Below are 18349 nucleotides of genomic sequence, written 5' to 3' on the forward strand. Positions count from 1 at the left end.
AGAGCATGGTTTAAGTTGACAGGCGAAAGGTTTAAAAGGGACCTGAGGGACAGTTTTACATGTAGAGAATGCTGCATGTATGGAGGAGGTGGTACAATCACAGCTCTTAAACAGCATCAGGATTGGTAAATGAATAGGAAGGGGACAGAGGGATAGGGGCCAAATGTTGGCAAATGGGACTAAAATAACTTAGGATATCTGGTTGCCTGGTTGCTTATCACAGGCATAAGTCAGGCAGCTTAGCATCGTTATTACCAGCAGTCAGTCAAGGGCTGGTCAGCAGCTGTGGCAACTAATGCATTTTTTTCAACCAAATGGTCACGTCTACAAGTCTCAGAAAAACAGTTCTGAGTCAGGACAAGGGAGACAGGATTCAGTCAGGGGATCCTGACACAGCATGTCCAAGGAATCATTTGATATCAGCCCAGGGACTTTGACAGTGTCAGTCAGCCATTGGGGCAATCAGGATCAGGGAATCTGTATCACTACAGTACAGAGAGGTGGCCACACTCACTACTAATTACATTCTCAAAATGCTGCAGTAGATTTGTGGAGCCTGAATTATGTTCATCAATCCAAGCTGACCCTGTCCATTCCTGCCATTGGAAGTCAGTTTGATGAAATGCTCAAGGTTTTCGGGAGTTTGGGAGGTTCAAGTCCATAGCTCCCTGAAACAGCAGCACAAGTAGATAAGATGGTGAAAAATTTCGCTTTCATGGTACACAGCCTCAGGGTATGGTCAACGTGGATGTCTGGTTCATAAGTGGCATGTCAGAGCATGCACTATTTGTACGAGAATTACTACGGTTTCAACCACGAAATGGCCACAACTTGATCAAAAGAGAAAGTGACCATCAAGCAGTTTGAACCATCAGCTGTCAAATAAATTAAGACAGAGTTAAACGTATTTGCAGGAGTTTTTTTTTACATTTTTTAAAAAAAAAATTCAATAATGGAATGATCACATCACTGGATAAGAATGGCAGTTTCCTTCCCTAAAGGCCATCGGTGAACAGATGGGTTTTTCCCAACAAAGACAATGGATTCACAGTCATCATCAAATTCTTATTTCCAGATGGATTCACACCTAGGTCCCCAGACCAGTATCTCGGCCTCTAGGGAAGTGATGGACAGAAGACTAAATAGAAAATATGTACTAGAAATCATACAACGTCTTGGTTTATGTTTCCATCATGAGATCCATCGCTGCTATGGACACCAGGTAAAGAGCTGAAGAGACTGCAATGCCCCCAGGCAGAGTCACAGCGGTCACCAGGTTTCATAGCCGACAGGGAAAATGCAATCAGGGATTATAGGACATGACTCATCCCAAACCTATGTTTGGATTTAAAACTTTCCTTTGATTTTTATCCACAAAATGAAAGATTACATTGTTTCCAATAAACAAATGTCTGTGGAGAGCAACAGAATCCGTCATTGTAAAAGGTGTGCAGACTTATAGAACAAATAAAGGGCCATCGAGATCATCACAGAATTCCTAGTGTGGAAGATGGCCATTCAGTCAATATCAACCCTGCAAAGAGCATCCCACCCAGTCTCACACCCTACCCTATGCCTGCATTTTGCACACAAGATACTATGGGCAATTTAGCATAGTCAATCTACATAATTTGCACAGTTTTGGACTGTGGGAGGAAACCAGAGCATCTGGAGGAAACTCACGCAGACAGTGTCTGGGTAAGACACTCTTTGTCAGGTCAGTGCGGACATGATGGGCTAAATGGTCTGCTCCCACACTGGAGGGATTCTATGATCTCCAGCAACAAGCCCAAAACACATGGCTTTTGAATCTACTATAACAATGTGTGGAGCTGGATGAACACAACAGGTCAAGCAGCATCTCAGGAGCACAAAAGCTGACGTTTCAGGCCTTGAACCTTCTCTAGGCCCGAAAAGTCAGCTTTTGTGCTCCTGAGATGCTGCTTGGACTGCTGTGTTCATCCAGCTCCACACATTGTTATCTTGGATTCTCCAGCATCTGCAGTTCCCATTATCACTGATACTATTTTTGATTCTACTGTTAGCTATATTCAAACCAATCAACTTATTCAGAAATTTGCTGGTAGTTAACCAGTCCTGATGAACCAGGAAATCCCTTTTCACATATCGTGCAGGTGGATAGTCTTTAGTCAGTGCAAATGTGTCGACGTGTTGTGACAACGTGACTATTTCCAAGCTGTACCTTACACAACTGTTAGTGTGACATTTTATTCACAATACCAGCACCTTTAATTGAGCAGGGATCGGTAACATCTGTACAAACAGCCCAAAACCATGGTTCATTTGATAGTGAGAGTGACAGCAAAGTTCTTCAACTGTGGTTGTCTGTGAACTCACTGGTGTGTTAACAGTTTGGCTGACAATGAATCCCTTCCCACACTCAGAGCTCATGAAAGGTCTCTCCCCAGAGTGAACTCGCTGGTGTATCAGCGGGGAATTCGAATCAGCAAAGCCTTTCCCTCATGCAGAACAGGTCAATGGTCTCTCTCCAGTGTGACTCTGGTGGTCAGTTTCTAGCTGGGATGGATGAAGAAATTCCTTCCTGCAATCTGCACATTTCCACACTCTGTCTCCCAGTGTCACTGCACTGGTGTTCGGACATTTCAGATGAATCTTCACAGACTCTTCAACACACACACCATGTGCATTTCTCCCCAATGTGAGTGCTGCTTTTTCCTTCATTGTTCAAAATCCTGAGATAATTGGGTTGTGAGAAACAAAGTGACCGTCAGACCTGGATGTGGACCTGTTTAAATTCTCCAACTGCAGACTATACTTTCAAACAGAAAGTTAAGTGTAGCGAGTAAGAAACCAGAAGGACACAGATTGTGAAACTGAGAAATTCTCTGGGCATGTGTGGAGCGATACTTGGGGAAAATGCTGGATCACCATTTGAACAAATTCATTCACAAATATCCTCCAGGTAAGGGATCCAGTCAGTGTTTGCATAAAACTACCAAAAGAGAGAGGTGGGGGAGCCAGCGAGGAAGGACAGTCATTGTATAGATCTGTAACTCAACCTTTTGATCCCTCTGAAAGACTAAGAATAGTGCAGAAGTAAAATTGTGGAAATCTGAAATGAAAACAAAAAATGCTTCGTCAGCGTTGTACAGCACAAAACAATCCCTTTGGTCCCACTTGTCCACGCTGACTAGATATCCCAAATTAATCTAATCCCATTTGCAAGCATTTGACCTATATTCTGCTACACCCTTCCCATTCACATACAACATTTAAAAGGTATCTGGATGGGTAACTGTACCAGCTTCCACCAGTTCCTCTGGCAGCTCATTCTACACAGGCACCACCCACTTTCCCTTTTAAAAAAAAAACAAATTCACTGGAAAAGCTCAGCAGGCCTGTAGCATCTGTTAAGGAGGAAAAAAAAGTTAACATTTCAGGACCGGTGACCCTTCCTCAGAACCCGAAACTCTTCTCTCCTCCACAGATGCTGCCAAACCTGCTGAGCTTTTCCAGCAAATTTGTTTTTATTTAAAGATTTAAGGCATCTGCAGTTCTTTTGGTTCCCTTTTAAGACTTTCCCTCTCAGCTTAAGCCAATGTTATTAGTTCTAGTCTCCCCTAACCTGGGAAAACAATCTTGGCCATTCACCCTACGCCCACCATAATTTTAACAACCTCTATAAGGTCACCAGTCAGCCTTCAATGCTCCAGGGAAAATAGACCCAGCATATTCAACTTCTCCCTGCAGCTCAAAACTTCCACCTCTTGCAACATCCTTGTAAATCTTTTCTGCACCCTGCCAAGTTCAACAGCATCATTCCTATAGCAGGGAGACCAGAACTGAACACAGTATTCCAAAAGCAGCATAATCAATGCCTTGTTCAGCCTATAACATGACCTCCCAACTCCTACACTCAATGCACTGACCAATAAATGCAAGCACAGCAAATATCATCTTCACTACCTTCTGTACCTGCAATCCACCTTCAAGGAACTGTGCACATGCACCCCAAGGAGTCCCTATTGCATAACAGTCCCCAGGGCCTCATCATTAACTGTTTAAGTCCTGCGCTGATTTGCATTACCATAATGCAATCGCTCACATTTAGCTGAACTAAACTTATTTCTATCACTCCTTGGCCCATCAACCCATGTGATTACGTTCCCATTGTGCTTGGGAAGTAAACGCCTTTGCTGTCTTCTACAACAACAATTTTAGTGTCATCTGCAAACTTACTAACCATTCCTCCAATATTCATTCCACATGATTTGCATCAATGATTAAAAAAGCAGTGGACCCAGCACCGATCCTTGCAGCACACTGCTGTTCATAGTCATCTAGACTGAATCCGCTCCCCCCCGGCTGACCATAATCTTGTCTCCTAATCTTGGTTCCATTTGATCTAATCTTGCTAACCAATCTGTCATGTGGAGCTTTGGTGAATGCCTTGCTGAAGTCCATAATAGACAATGTCCACTGCTTTGCCTTCTTCAATCTTCTTTGTCACTTCTTCAAAAAACTCAATCAATTAAGTGAGACAAGATTTCCTACTCACAAAGCCATGTTGACTATCCCTAATCAGTCTTTGCTTCTCTAAACACATGCAAATCCTGTCCCTCAGAATCCCCACCAGCAACTTACCCACCAATGACATCAGGCTCAACGGTCGATGGTCCCGTGGCTTTTCCTTAAAGAATGGCACCACATTAGCCACCCGGCCTTCTGGCACTTCACTAGTGTCAGTGATACAAATACCTCAGCAAGGGGCCAGCAATTACTTCCCCAGCTTCTCCCAGAGTTTGTGGGTAACACCTGATCAGGTGCCAGGAACCTATCCACCTTTATGCATTTTAAGACATCCAGCACCGAGATCTCTGTAATATAGACACTTTTCACGACTCATTATTTATGTTTCCAAGCTCTCTCACTTCCATATCCTTCTCTGCAGTAAATACTAATGTGAAATACTCATTCACTATCTCAGCCTGCAGTTCCACACAGACAGCCTTGTTGATCTTTAAAGGGGCCCTATTTTCTCCCTAGTTGCTTTTTTGTCCCAAATGAAGTTTCAGAATCTCTTGGGATTCCCCTTAACTTGATTTGCCAAAGATAGCTCATGTCTCCTTTTTGCCGTCCTGATTTCTCGAGTATACTCCTACTGCCCTTGTACTTCGAGGGATTGACCCAATTCCTGCTGTCAATACCCGACATGTGCTGCCGCCTTTTTCTTGACCACAGCCTCAATTTCTCCAGTCAGCCAGTATCCCCTACATTTACCAGCCTTGCCCTTCACATGAACAGCAACATATTGTGTCTGGGCTCTCCTTATTTTAGTTTTGAAGACCTCCCACTTTCCAAGCATTCCTTGACCTGCATATTACCTCTCTCAATCATCTTTTGCAAGTTCTTGCCCAACAATGTCAAAGTTGGCCTTACTCCAATTTAGAATTTTGAAATGTATATTAAATAAATAAGTTTTATTTTAAACTGATCACATCTGCCTGCATCTGGCATATACTCCTCTAAACCTCTCTTGTCTATGTCCTAATTCAAATATCTTTTAAACAACGTGACTGTACCTGTATCTGCCACTTCCTCTGAAAGTTTGTTCCACACATGGACATCTCTGTAAAAATAAAAGTTTCCCTCATGTCTTTTTAAATATGTCTTTCTCCTCTCACCTTACACACATGTCCGCTTGTCTTGAAATCAGCCAACCTCGGGAATAAACCCTTGCTATTTGCATAATCTGTGCCCTCATGATTTTATGAACCTCTAAGGCCACTCGTTAACCCATTATGCTGCAGTGAGAAAAGTGCCAGCTTTGGCCGTCTATTTGATAATCAAGCCCTCCATTCCTGGCAACATCCCAGCAAGTCTATTCTGAACTGTCTCCAGTTTAATAATAATGTCCTTCCTGTAACAGGGCGACCAGAGCTGCACACAATACCTCAAATGAAGCCAAAACAATGTCCTGTACAACCTCAACATAACATCCCAACTCTGAGACTCTAAGGTCTGAGCAATGAAAGCAAGTGAGCTAAACAACTTATTAATCACTCTGTCTACTTGTCTACATAAGCTTCAAAGAATTATGCACTTGAATCTCAGCATTTCTCTGTTCCACAACACTACCCTGGGTGCAACCATCAATTGTGCAAGTCCTACCCTGATCATTTTACCGAAATACAATGTCTCACATTTATTCAAATTGAACTTCATCCTCCACTCCTCAACCCATTGACATAATTGATCAAGATCTTGCTGTCATCTTCGATAACCTTCACTGACCACTATACCAACATTTCATACCACTAATTCTAGTATCATCTGCAAACTTACTAATCTTGTCCCTTAAATTCTCATCCAAATCATTAATATAAATGAGAAACAAAAGTGGACCCTGTGCCAAATGCTGTGGAACATGCTGGTCACAGAACTCCACTGAAAAATCCTCCATCACCACGGTCTCTCCTCCAACTGAGCCAATTCCACTTCCAATTAGCAAGCTCTTCCTGAATCACATGTGATCTAACTTTACGCATCAGTCTACCATGTGGAATCATGTCAAAGGCTTCACTCTCACTCTGGGAGGTGCTGCAAAACTGAAACAATTCCCCCACCATTTGCCCATCATTCCTTGAAAAGTTAAATCCCAATTCTCTTGAGAATAACTGCTAAATCTGCATCCAGCTGCCATTCAGACTGTTCCAGATCCTGGGAACTTGTGGAGTCAAACACTCTTCACATTTTCACTCTGCATTTTTTGCCAATTATCTGAATGTTGTACTCCACAGTTACCAAACATTGCTACAATGGAGAATTACCTGAGCTTCTGTTCACTCTCTCCAAACCAGAGACACATCAATTTCAATTTACTTATGGGACGTGGCCTTTGCTGCACAGGCTAATATTGATTTCCACTTTTATTCGATTTGGAGAAAGTGGTACTTTCTATTACTGCTGCACTCCATCTGCTGGAAGTACACCACTGTGCTGTTATGATGATAATCCACCCTGGAGCCTCACTACCCTCCCTACTGCAGGAATCATACCTCAGACCTCACTACCCTCCAGATCATGCCCTCAAGCCTCGCTACCTGCATTGTTGCAGGCATCATTCTCGAGCCTCAACACCCTTCACATCTGTGGAATCCCCCTCCAGCCTCAACTCACACCATCTATCTAGATTCCTCCAGTCTCACAGACCACCTTATCTGTCATCTCCTCCAGCCCACAAACTTCTTTAGCTCTATAATTGTCTTTACTGTCACAAACCTCCCTTTGTCTGGTCTCCTCCAGCCTCACAATCTTCCCCATTTCTGTAATCTCCTCCAAGCTCACTTTTCTCTATTTTTGTAGTCTTCTCCAGTCTCAGAACCCTTCTTGTCTCACATATCATCCAGCCTCACAGATCAATGATACAAGAACGATATTTCTTTCCTCTAATACAATCCTTATTTTTATTCATCCACATGATGGCGGTACTTTCAATTTCCTGGGCTTCAGGCCCCAGAATTGAAGTCAACCGCTTTACCTCTATACCTCACTTTTCTCCCGAAAACACTGACCAATCATGAGTCATTTATTCTAATAACTCATTTTCTGAAATAACTTGAAATATTGCTGGGCATCTTCCTATGTGAAGAGTCTCGGAGGTCTACAGTACAGAAAAAGGCTTTGTGGCCCATCCAGCCTGGGCTGGTTAAAAACCACACCCTAACTACTCTAATCTAATTTTCCAGCACTTGGCCTATAGACCTGTCTGCGTTGGCATCACAAGTGTGCATCTAAATATGCCTTAAACGCTATGAGGATCTCGGTGCCTACCACCCTCACAGACAGTGAGGTTCAGTGCCATTGTCACAGCATGATGACATCACAGACAGGAACAGAGACGAGCTGAGTCTGTGCAAACCAAAGATCCCACACACACCGTGAAGGACGGGAGGGTCCCTGACAGGGGGCAGAGGAGATTTAACAGAATGGTTTGTCGGAAGAGGGTTTTTAGTTGCATGGATAGGGTTTTTTTTAAAAAGTTATAATTTCATGTGACTTAGGTATTGCTGGTACATATTGAGAATATCCATCGACAATAGATGGACTCTCCTTCACAACCTCTCCTCTTGCCTGGGGTGTGGTAATCTTCAGGTTAAACCAGCCCTATGGTCAGGTAGGATAATGGTGACTTTACCTTAGGCACAGTGATGCCACTTTGCCTCAGTGGTGTAGAGGGGAATGTTGAATGTGGTGGATGGGACACCACTCCGACACTGCTTCATCTGGAGAATGTTAACTTCCTTTAATATTGTTGGGGCTGTACTCATGCAGGTAAGTGGAAGTGAAAAGTGGATGAGTGCCTTACACACAAGAAGCAAACTGTCATTCGGTAATCAGGTGCTTGGGGAAACTGAGATTGATCTCCTTGTAACAAAGGATTTTGAGGGGACCTTTGATAGGAGGTGTTTACAAAAGATAAACATTAGAATGGTAAAACGTACACTCAACTGGCCATAAAAAAGGACTACAGGACATATGTTGAAAGTTGTAGGAAAGATCTATTGAGAGAATGGAGTAATAAGAGAGAAATTTTACATGGCAAATGGGAATGAGCAGGAACACAATACTCACACACAATGCGAATATCCAGGTCCTGATTGAATTGAGTAATTCAGTCAGAGTTTGGTGTTACAATTATTGAGCTTCCTACCTGAAAGTCCACTTGTAATATCCTGTAACACAAATTCATAAAATCCATCACTGTCAGAGTAGAAATCCACAACATCCCCTCCTCCTGGCCGAGGATAACTGTGTATTGTTCCTGCTGCACATTATTCCTTGTGGGAGTCAGCAGCTGATTTGAGGGATTTCTATTTGGGTTTCTAGGAATTTCCACATTGGGGCTTCATGTCACTGAACAGAACAACAGGTGTTTGACACAAGGCAAAGAATGGCCAAGATTTAGTGAGATGCAGGCAGCAGGATTTGCTTCCTTTTCTTTCCTTCTGTGCTGCTGCACTGCCACAATGAGACATCAGCTTTTCCGGCCCAATGCAACTTGATGAACAAGTTGTCTCGATTCTGAGAAATGGGCAGTAAGCTTCTCCCAGTCATTTGAAAAAACGCCCCTTAAAAAGGCAGCAATTACATATGTGTCATGTTGCCCAGTGCTCCCAACAAAAAGATGAGAAGAATGAGGAAGGATCTCATAAAAAGGGATAACAGTCAAGTTCCATGAGGGTTCGAGCTTATGGGGAGACATTGATAAATGGGCGACAAGTCGGCAAATGGAGTATAATTTGGGAAAACGAGAAGTTGCTATTTTTTGAGGAGATGACCAAAGAACAGTGTTATTTAAAAATGTAAAAACTGTGGAAAACTGCAACACAAAAGGGATTCAGGAATAATTGTGCAGGAAGCATGAAGCGAGCACACAGTTGCAACGGGTAATCGGGAAGGGTCATGGGATGTTATCCTTATGTCAAGGTGTTTGCAGTAGAAGAGTTTGGAGTACATGTCTTAGGACAAATGTACAACTTGCTGGCAAGACCACATCTGGAAGAATGTGAGCAGCTTTTTTGATCCACTTATTCGAGCAAGTATATCACTTCACTGGAGGCATTTCAAAGAAGATGAACTAAGATGATCATTGGTTTGGAGGGATTATGTTTTAAGCTAAGACTAAACAGGTCTGGAATATACTAACTAGATTTTTTTGAAGAATGAGAGATGTTCTAATTAAAAATAGAGGATTCTCAAGGGAGTTGACAGGATAAATGTTGAGGGAATATTTCTCATCGTGGGAGCAGATTCTTGATAAGGCAGAGAAGAGAGGGTTCTCTTTTGGAATTGTCAAGCTTAAGGCAACACAGACATGGGTAAGGGGTTCCAGTCACAAATGAGCTGGAGTGAGGTGGAGAGAAAGAGCATTTTAGAGATTGAAATTTCTGGCATTTGTGATTGAAATGTACGGTAAGATGTTCATCTTGAGACCAGATATGAGAGCATTATTGAGAAGGGTGCAGTTCAGCCTCAGACAGTTCCCAATGAGAGGGATGGATTCAGTACAATATTGAGGAAAAATAATTCGTAATAATAACTGAAGGCAATGTGTTTTACTATCACAAAGTGTTATTGGAGGAAATTTCAGCTAATCAAGTATTGGAAGCATGATAAGCAGTTTTATAATTGAGTAACAGTGGAGCAAAGTGATGGAGACGAGTTAGATCTGAACATTGTAGAATACATGTGAAAGTTAACACAGTGCTTGTGGAAGATCTCACCTCCTGGAAGTATGTTGGTGAGAAACAGCATGGGCCAAGGATAGATCCTTGAGGGACATTTATTACATGGATTTCAGACAGGAAAGAGAGATGGAGTGGGATTTTCCAACGATGGTGAGGTCGAACATTGGTTTTAAACAGAATGGGTGAGAAGGACATAACCAGAAAAGAGAAACAGACAGAACAAGTAACAATATCTGTGAATTGGCATGGGGGAAGAGGCAGGGAGGAGGAGGAGGAGGAAGAGGAGAAATAAGAGTTGGAATATTTGTAGTTTGGTGAGAATAGGGCAAAGGGTTAAGATGAGCTCTGATAAGGCTTGACATGAAACTGGACAAAGATGCAAGTTTAAGCCTAAAGCGAGGAGCAACATGCCAGGCAATTTGGTTTGGTGGGCTTGTGGAAGAGAGGGAAGCAGCAGAGGCAGCTGATTGGATTGTCTCAATCTTAGTGAAATAGAAACTGCATGTGTCTCCTTCACTTGCTGTTGGAGGGGAGGATGGAGGAGACAGGATGATGGACAGTGTTTTGCAAAGAAACAATGCCTGTGTTAGTGATATTTAAAAATGAGTGAACAAACCTGATGACTAACTTTTATCCAGAATGTTAAAACGTACAACAGAAGTCCAGGTTCAAATCCTATCTCAGCAGATGGTGGAATTTGAATTCAATTAAAAAAACTGGAAGAATCAACTGGTTGCCATGGCAACGATTGCTGATGACAGAGAGAAAAAAAAAATCTAATGTCCTTCGGGGAAAGAAATTTGCCAACCTCAGCAAGCCACTCAGTTGCAAATCACTGCAAAGTTTCAACAAAGGAATGAAGCTGGGTGGCCCATTTGGCATCCACCAGGGAACTAGGAAAGACAACTGCAGAATCAGCCCTATCGGCCCCCCAAACTCCTGCTTAATAATATCTGGGGGCTAGTGGCAAAATTTGGAGAGCCGCTTCAAAGACGAGTCAAGGAACAGTGTCAGACTCATGGAAACATACCTGGCAAACAATGACACACACCACTATCATTGTCCTTAGTGAAGCCCTGTCCCAGCAGACGTGACAGCACAGTGCTATTTTGACCTGGGAGTACTCAACATTGACTCTGACGCCTGGAAGCCTCATGGCTCCTGCTGATTACCATGTACCATCCTCCCTTGGTTGATAAATCAGCAGTAGTATTATCGCTAGATTATTAATCCAGAGACCCAGATAACATTCTGGGGACCTGGGTTCGCATCCTGCCATGGCAGATGGTGAAACATGAATTAAATAATGATCTGGAACTAAGATTCTAATGATGACCATGAAACCATTGCCAATTATCAGGAAAGACCCATCTGGTTCACTTATGTCCTTTCCGGAAATGTGCCATCCTTACCTGGTCTGGATGACATGTGACTCCCAACCCATAGTGATGTGCTTCACTCTTAACTGCCTTCCAGGTAATAAACGCTGGTCCAGCCAGCAATTTCCACATCCCAAGAGCGAATTTTAAGAAACAAAAAACTCCATCATGTTGAACAGCACTTGGAGGAAGCACTGCGAGTGTGAATAGCACTAAATGTACTCAATGTCCACATCAGGAGTAGTTTGCAGGAGGATTACCAATCAGGCTGGTCGGGTCCTGAAGGACAAAGCTGCTTGGCTGGGACTGCAGCAGGTGCTGACGCACCAAACGGGGAAAATATTGCTGATCTCATCATCACCAATTTCCCAGCTGCAGAGGCATCTGTCCATGACAGGATTGTTAACAGCAACCACCGCACAGTCCTGTGGAGACAAAGCCTCATCTTAAACTTGATAATACCCCCCATTGCGTTGGGTGGCACTAACTTCGGCTAAAAGGGACAGACTTGGAACAGACACAGGAGCTCAAAACCAGATATCTATGAGGCTTTGAGAGAGAATGCAACAGTAGCAGACGTTCTCCAGCACAATCTGTAACCTTATGGCCTAGCATATCCTACAGACACCCATTGCCATTGATCCAGGGGACCAACACTGGTTGAATGGAGAGTATTGGAGGGCATGCCAAGGGCAGCACCAGGCATACCTAAAAATAAGGTGCAACCTGGTAAAACCACCAAACAGGACTATCTGCATGCCAAATAGCATAAGCAGCAAGAGTTAGAGCTAAGCCACCCCATAACCAATAGATCAGATGCAAGCTCTGCAGTTCTACCACACCCAGTCGTGAATGGTGATGCACAATTAAACAACTCACTGGAGGAAGAATGCCAAAAATCCCCATCTTTACCCGACACAGGAGCCCAACCTATCCTTGCGAAAGACAAGTCTGCAGCAATCTTCAGCCAGAAGTGCCAACTGGATGATCCATCTCAGCCTTCTCCAGAGGTCCCCAACATCAGAGATGTGAGTTTTCATCCAATTTGATTCATTTCTTTAATATTATGTGAAATGAATGAACAGTGCAAAGGTTATGGGCCCTGGCAACACTCTGACAATAGCAGCGATGACTCGTGCTCTAGAGCTTGCTAGCATCCAAGCCACACTATTTCAGTCCTGCTACGGCGCTGGCATCTCCTAACAATTTGGGAAACTGCCCAGGTCTGTTCAGCACAAAAACACTGAAAATCGAACCCGACCAATTTCCCCTCAAGCAATCTACTCTCTATCAGTAAAGTGATGGAAGGTGTTGTCAACAGCACTATTAAGCAGCACTTACTCAGCAGTAACCTGCTCAGTGACACCCAGCATGGGCCATGGTGGGCACTCGGTTCCTGATCTTATTACAGACTTGATCCACAAATTCACAAGCAGCTGAATTCCTGAGGTGAGGTGAGGGTAAACAGCAGAGCTCTGCACAAAAACCACTTACTTCCACTTCAGTGACAATGACTGACAGTGACACCTTAGTTTCAGCTCATCTGCTGAACCTCTCATCTATTCCTGTGTTATCTCTAGGCTTAACTATCCAAACTCACTGCCAGTTGGCCTCCCACATTCAACATCCCTGTAACCTCAAGAATACCTAAAATTCTGCTGCACACAAGTTCATTTGTACCAAGACCTGTTCACCATCACTGCTGTGCTCCCTGACCCACAAAGGCTCCTATTTATAAGCAACAATTTAAAATTCTCACCCGTGATTTAATTCCTGGCTGTGATGAGCCCTATCTCCCTGCACCAAACAACCTTCAAGACTTCGATAACTCATTTAGTTCCAGACTCCAACAGTGTGTTTAATCATCCCTTCACTATTGGAGGCTGTTTCTACAGTTGCCAGAAAACGTGATCTGGAATTCCCCTGATAAACCTCTTAGGTTTGCTTTCCTTGAGAGAGTCAGGAAAACCTGTAGATATGGTAACTTTTTGGTCACCTGCCCTAATATGGCCTTACGTCAAAAGTTTGTTGATAATATTTTTGTGAAATTATAAAACATGATAAAAATACAAATAGTTTGTTGATTTGGACATACACCATTAGCTCTTCAGTATCGCTAGATGAATGATCTGTAACTTCTCAAATGGAGCATTGTGAGAGCACCTTTATCATACAAACTGCAGTAGCACACGAAAGTTAAACATCACCTTCTCCACAGGTAAGAGGGCTTTGGCAACGATCGCTGGTATCTGTGGAAGGAGAAACACACAGTAAATGTTGCAGAAGTGCAAAATGAATGACACAGATAAAAACGCTGTAGAATTTGGTGGTCTGAAATGGAAGAAAAATACACTCTCTTTCTGGGAAAATATTTCCTGACTGTGAAAGATACCATTCAAAAATTAATCTGGTAAGAGAGCAGCACATGGTCAGGGGGTGGGCAGCAGTGGAAAATTTATTTACAAAAAAGGTACAAGGAAATTACAGTAAAATACTACAGAGATCAAATCTATCCATCATTAGAGACTGAAGAGATTAGACACCGACAAAGGTGATCAGGGAGCACAGAAGTGAGCAAGAGCAGTGTGAGCTGCTATGATCCAACAGTCTGGGAAAAAAAATCCATAAGAAACAAACATTTCTCTTGGATAAGAGATAATAGGAACTGCAGATGCTGGAGAGTCCAAGATAACAAGGTGTGGAGCTGGATGAACACAGCAGGCCAAGGAGCATCTTCGGAGCAGGAAAGCTGACGTTTTGGGCCTGGACACTTCTTCAGAAATGGGGGAGGGGAAGAGGATTCTGAACGAAATAGGGAGAGTGGGGAGACAGATCAAAGATGGAGAGAAAAGATATTTGGAGAGGAGACAGACAAGTTAAAGAGGCAGGCATGGAGCAGGTAAAGATGAGTATAGATGGGGAGGTAGGGAGGTGATAGGTCAGTCCAGGGAGGACAGACAGGTAAAGGGGGTGGGATGAAGTTAGTAAGCAGGAAATAGGGGTGCAGCTTGAGGTGGGAGGAGGCGATGGGAGAGAGGAAGAACAGGTTAGGGAGGCAGGGACAAGCTGGGCTAGTTTTGGGATGCAGTTGGGGGAGGGGAGATTTTGAGGCTTCTGAAATCCACATGGACACCATTGGGCTGCAGGGTTCCCAGGCAGAATATGTGTTGCTGTTCCTGCAACCCTTGGGTGGCATCATTGTGGCACTGCAGGTGGCCCAGGATGGACATGTCATCTGAGGAATGGGATGGGGAGTTGAAATGGTTCGCGACTGGGAGGTGCAGTTGTTTCTTGCGAACTGAGCGTAGGTGTTCTGCAAAGCAGTCCCCAAGCCTCCGCTTGGTTTCCGCAATGTAGAGGAGGCCACAACGGGTAGAGGGGATGCAGTATACCACATCGAGCAGATGTTCACCTGCACATCTGCCAGATGTAGAAAGTCTTCTTGGGGCCTGGGATGGGGGGAAAGAAGAGGGAGGAGGTGTGGAGGCAAGTGTAGCACTTCCTTTGGTTGCAGGGGAAGGTTCTGGGAGTAGTGGGGTTGGAGGGCAGTGTGGAGCGGACAATGGAGTCACGGAGAGACTGGTCTCTCCGGAAGGCAAGCAAGGGTGGGGAGGGAAAAATGTCTTTGATGGTGAGGTCGGATTGCTGATGGCGGAAGTGTCAGAGGATGACGTGTTCGATCCGGAGATTGGTGGAGTGGTATGTGAGGATGAGGGGGATTCTTTTTCAGTTGTTATTGCAGGGACAGGGTGCGAGGGAGGAGTTGTAGAAAAATGCAGGAGACACGGTCAAGGGTGTTCTTGACCACTCCGGTGGGGAGGTGGGGAGTGGAGTTGCGGTCCTTGAAAAACAAGGACATCATAGATGTACGGGAGTGGAATCCTGGGAGCAGATGCGGCAGAGGTGAAGCAATTGGGAATAGGAGATGGCATTTTTGCAGGATGGTGGGTGGGTGTGAGATGTTAATGTGATAACATCCCATTAATTTAAAGAAGTATAGAAATCAAAGTCTTTCATTTGCATTTGATTCCTATACAGAGACTTTGACTTATAGAAGTAAAGTCTTTTATCTACTCACATCGGTATGCAGACACTGCCCTGAAGCTTCCTGCCCAGCTAGGAATTCAGTGTAAAGCTTTTGTAACTCCTTATCTTCTCACACATCGGCATGCAGACACTGTCTTAAGTTTCCTGACTGAACTGAAATTAGAATCAATCTGTATCAAATAGGGTTAGGTGGGGAAATTTTGTAAAGGTGTGAAACCTCTAAAGCATGTAACTTCTGTCGCTGACTAAGGGGCCAGGGCACTGACTTTGTCCTAGCCAGACACACTGGCAACTTGAAATCACAATCTGTCCCGGACAACAACTCAAAATCACCTCCTGCCATGAGCTGCTACTTCACAAGCAATCGATACTATATCCTGGTCTTTTATGTTGTCGATGTAATAATTGCTTGGTATCCTGTTTTTGTCTGTTGTAGTAATTGTTTTATGTATCATGTCATTGGAGGTTGTGAAATCGTTTTCTGTATCATGTCTTTTGTAAAGTATAAAAAGCAGGGACTGTCCAGGGAGAACTCCTTGTGAGACTTTGCACTGTGTGCCGGGTTGAGTACAGTGATTCTTCACAGCTTGTACTTGCTTGGTAAGAAAATGATTGGTGTTTTTCTAAACAGGTCAGTGTCTTGTTATTGCAGCACGTCCGTGAGGGTCTCCGAAAACAAACTTGACAGGTGGGAGGAGGTGTATTCTAGGTAGCTGTGGGAGTCAGTGGGCTTGAAATATATATCGGTTTTGAGATTGTTCCCCAAGATGGAAATAGAGGACCAGGAAGGTGAGAGAGGTGGTTAGAGATGGTCCAGGTGAACTTAAGGTTGGGGTGGAAGGTGTTGGTGAAGTGGGCAAACTGTTCGAGCTCCTCATAGGAGCACGAGGCAGCGCCGATACAGTCATCCATGTACTGGAGGAAGAGGTACGGAAGAGGGATTGTTCCAACAAAGAGGCAGGCAAAGCTTGGGCCCATGCAGGTACCCATGGCCACCCCCTTTGTCTGTAGGCAGTGGGACGAGTTCACCGAAGCACATAATGGGGTCAGTGGAGGGGAACTGGTCAGACCTGCAGGACAGGAAATAGCGTAGGGCTTTGAGGCCATCTGTATGGGGTATGCAGGTGCTAATGTGGTATACTGCACCGCTGCACCCGTTCTGGCCTCCTCTACATCAGGGAAACCAAGCAGAGGCTTGGGGACCACTTTACAGAACACCTACACTCAGTTCGCAATAAACAATTGCTCATCCCCACCTCCCTAACCTGCTCTTCCTCTCACCTATCCCCTCCTCCCATCTCAAGCCACACCCCCATTTCCTACTTGCTAACCTCATCCCACCCCTTTGACTTGTTGGTCCTCCATAGACTGACCCATCCCCTCCCCACCTACACTCACCTTTACCTGCTCCATCCCCACCTCTTTAACTTGTCTGTCTCCTCTCCACTTGTCTCCCACTCTCTCCCTGTTTGTTTCAGCATCCCCTTCCCCTCCCCCATTTCTGAAGGGTGTGGGCCCGAATACGTCAGTTTTCCTGTTTCTCTGATGCTGCCTGTCCTGTTGTGTTCCTCCAGCTTCACCCCCGGCCCTTTTAAAGTTTCAAAGCTGTCGCGCATGCGCCCCGCGGATCACTGCCCCCAATAAAGATGGTGACGGTCACACGGGCCTATCGCCATCTGAGGCGTTGATTTGTTTTCTGCAAACGTGAGTCTGGGAGTTTCAAATGGGTGTGTTTTCCGACGTGCACTAACTGTTTGTAAAACTTCCAAACCCATACGAATATCACTTCCCTCCAGCTTTCTACCGTTTTGCTTTCTTTACTGTGGCCTGCTCTTACCTCAATTGCACAAATTTTGGTCTCAGCGAAGGATCTAGGCCCGAAACGTCAGCTTTCCTGCTCCTCTGATGCTGCTTGACCTGCTGTGTACATCCAGCTGCACACCGTGTTATCTCGGATTCTCCAGCATCTGCAGTTCCGGTTATCTCAGCGACTCTGCACCGCACTCGTGGATGATCACGTGGTTTTCACTGATCCCGCCCTCCCTTCATTCCGATTGGGCGACATCCGTCCGGTCATGCACGGCACACCTGTGCTCCTATTGGTCGCGCACTGACATCAATCAGCCAGACTTCACTGTGAGCTGGAGCATGCGCAGTGCTTTGTGTTATTGTGAGAAGCAAATGAACGTCGTCGCAATGTTGCATTTTGAGACGAATGAGACTGAAAACTGGATCTGTCTTTTTACCTTCACAGATGCTGCCAGACCTGCTGAGCTTTTCCAGCAACTTTGTTTTTGTTCCTGATTGACAACATCCCAGTTCTTTTGTTATTTTTTAATAAGTCGCGATTGAAAAGGCTTCCTGCAGCTCAAAGCTGAAGGTACTCTTGATACCGCTCTGTCAGCCAATAGAGAAATAGCGGTGAAATAAGGGTAATAAATACAGGTCTAGCAGTCCTCAGGTAAGATGTAAAGGGAATAATTATGAATATGAAGAACATCACGTGGTGAAGTGAGGTGAGTGTTGTTCATATGAACTGTGATTGGGCAGAGAGGGCGGTTAATCAAAAAAGAACAAGCAGAATAGAGATTCTCAAGAAAAGTCTGTGCAATGGAAAGCAACGAGAATCAGAAGATAAAAGCCCAACACAAGAAAAAGTTTGAAGACCGCGGCTGCAGAAACTCCAATAAG

At 44.3% G+C, this 18349-nt stretch overlaps 1 long non-coding RNA gene across 2 annotated transcripts; it reads right to left on the minus strand.

Moving 5' to 3' along the window:
- Positions 1-2215: 2215 nt before the first annotated feature.
- LOC132207887 (uncharacterized) lies at positions 2216-17734 on the minus strand. Of its 2 annotated transcripts, XR_009443962.1 has the most exons (4): positions 17496-17734; positions 13707-13860; positions 8617-8717; positions 2216-3094 (listed from the first exon to the last, which is right to left on the minus strand). It is a non-coding gene; the product is annotated as an uncharacterized LOC132207887 (long non-coding RNA). The 2 variants fall into 2 exon arrangements; XR_009443961.1 differs by lacking the exon at positions 8617-8717 and having other exon boundaries at positions 17496-17724.
- Positions 17735-18349: the final 615 nt, after the last annotated feature.

This window comes from Stegostoma tigrinum, unplaced genomic scaffold (assembly GCF_030684315.1).
Source record: "Stegostoma tigrinum isolate sSteTig4 unplaced genomic scaffold, sSteTig4.hap1 scaffold_195, whole genome shotgun sequence".
Lineage (NCBI taxonomy): Eukaryota > Metazoa > Chordata > Chondrichthyes > Orectolobiformes > Stegostomatidae > Stegostoma > Stegostoma tigrinum.